General features: G+C 36.8%; 1 protein-coding gene across 1 annotated transcript in view; it reads right to left on the bottom strand.

The window, feature by feature from the left end:
• Positions 1 to 1,605: 1,605 nt before the first annotated feature.
• unc80 (unc80, NALCN channel complex subunit) overlaps positions 1,606 to 2,500 on the bottom strand; it is a 125,567-nt gene continuing 124,672 nt past the window's right edge. The window contains exon 74 of the mRNA XM_070121720.1: positions 1,606 to 2,500. This exon is cut by the window's right edge and continues 1,107 nt beyond it. The gene's annotated coding sequence lies outside the window, so the exon portion shown is untranslated.

The raw sequence follows: 2,500 nt of genomic DNA, 5'->3' as shown, positions 1-2,500 counted from the left end.
GGTGTGTTTGGGATGTGTATGGTAAGGTAACGGGTTAAGTAATAGATAAGCACTGAAATGGATAATTTGATGCATTCGTGAACGGGAGCAATGAGTGGAATGCCTAAATATATATGAATATATTCCTAAATATATAGGAACTAAAAGAGAAGTTTCCAAAGAAGAAAACAGAAGTGCAATTTGCATTTTTTTTTTTCCATATAAGAAACATTTAAAGAAAAAAATTACCACGATCACTGGTGATTTCAACGCGACACAAAGAGGAATCTTACCATAACTATACAGTACTTCTAGTAAGGATGGTGATTGTAAAGACAATACGTGCAGAATAACAGTAACAATAGCAACAATTATGTATATGACAGTACTAACAGTAGCAATGCCAATAGCAGCAAAACCATTATAATAAACAATGAAAACGACAAAGGACTACCATACTAATTACGAAAACAACACTGAATAGCACAATGATCCTTGCGGCGAAGATGACAATAATTTCAATAACAATATCACACAGGAGAGAGAACAGGAAAACATTTATCAAACAAACAGAGCCCAACGCAGCTCAAACGCATTCTCGGAAGGCCTTGCTCAGAAACCTGGAGTGGGTCATGAGGAGCTCCAGAACCTGCTGTGGACGTGGGAGGTTTGGCATTCGCTCCCCGTCGCTCCCCGCTATCGGCCTCTCATATTTTGCAACTGCTTCCTCTATCTGCAGAAGAGCGGCGGAGGTGGCTGGTTAGGTGCAAAGAAGGAGGGGAATTTGGTGGAGGCGGTTGTTGGGGACACATATAGCCTTGACCTTCCGGATGGCGGTGTGTCTGTACTTCTTCCTAACGGTACAGCATTCTCGCCCCCCTCCCTCCGTACCTCCCGTCCTTCCTCCCCCTCCCTCCCTGCCTCTCTCTCTCTCTCTCTCTCTCTCTCTCTCTCTCTCTCTCTCTCTCTCTCTCTCTCTCTCTCTCTCTCTCTCTCTCTCTCTCTCTCTCTCTCTCTCTCCCTCCCTCCCTTCCCCTCTCCTTAGCTCCTTCCCACCTACCGTTTATTCCGTGTTCTCTTACTCTCTCTCTCTCTCTCTGTATGTGTGTGTGTGTGTGTGTGTGTGTGTGTGTGTGTGTGTGTGTGTGTGTGTGTGTGTGTGTGTGTGTGTGTGTGTGTGTGTGTGTGTGTGTGTGTGTGTGTGTGTGTGCGCGCGCGCACGCGTACGTGCGCGTGCGTGCGGGAGCCTACCTCTCTGTCTATCTATTTCTTTCTCTCTTTCTCTGTTATTAAATACAATTTGAGTATGTTCGTTAAATCACTTTTTCAAATCAGAAGCATCATCTTTTGTTATTCTCTGGATATTGCTTGGTACCTAGAGGAAGGGCCTCCTCTGAGAGATTTTTTGGCTGCTTCTCTGTTCTACTTTTGCCGTCGTCAACATTTTTACAAGGAGCATAGTATTTAGATTATTTTAATGAATATTTAGGCAATTAGGCCATGCTCCCTGTGCAGCAATACACGTAAATACCATGCACACATACACATGCACACCCACATGGACAATCGGCAACTAAAAAAGGAGTCAATGAAACTATATGTGTAATACAATATTTATTATTGTGCTAACTTTCCAACAACTTTCATTAACAGAACAATGGCATATAGGAAAAACAATTATATAAGATAAACAGAAGATAGATATATGATAAAATATTTTTCGTTATAGAATAAGTTTAAAATAAAGTGGAATATTCTTTTCATTTCTGATTATGCTAAACAAACAATATATAATCATCAAATTAGTATATCAGACATAAACTTTAATATTCACTGATAAATAACAATACAAAATAAAATAACTGTATGTATTACTTACTGTATGTATATACTGTATATGTGTATAGATATAATTTGTAATGCAGTTTGCATTACACACATATCTTACAGAAAACTGCCCTATATAGTTTTTTGGACAGCGTGTATCTACAGTGCTAGATGTTAACATTTATAGCTAATATAATTAATACTGTTTTCAGTTAAGCTATCTTTTATTGGTTATGCAATATTAATATAGTAACATTCATTAACTTTTAACACATATTAATATATATTCATATCTATGTCTTTCATAAACTCTGAAAACTGTTGTTAATAGAATATATTTTCCTATTATAGTCTAGAAATATAATTCTATATTTTTAATTTATAAGAGAGGAAGCAGCAAGGAACAATTAACAAAATCTTGGTATCAATAGGGAAATATACTAACAGTAACCACTTTAAGGATATGACTGTCCTCCTGGAGGTATCATCTAATATACTATAAATATCTGTAAACTCTCTAATAACATAATTATTTGTGTAATTTTTTTCAATGTGACTGAATTTTTGAAAATAAATAAATGAAGAAGCAAAGGAACTGGTTAAAGCTCATACATAATTCTCCCTTTCCTATTTCTTTATTCCCATGTGAAAAAAGTGAAACTATGAATTTATTCTTTAGTAAGATATGTATCTG

The sequence above is a fragment of the Penaeus vannamei genome, chromosome 5 (genome assembly GCF_042767895.1).
Source record: "Penaeus vannamei isolate JL-2024 chromosome 5, ASM4276789v1, whole genome shotgun sequence".
Classification (NCBI taxonomy): Eukaryota; Metazoa; Arthropoda; class Malacostraca; order Decapoda; family Penaeidae; genus Penaeus; species Penaeus vannamei.
This window is presented reverse-complemented; position numbering and strand designations above follow the sequence as displayed.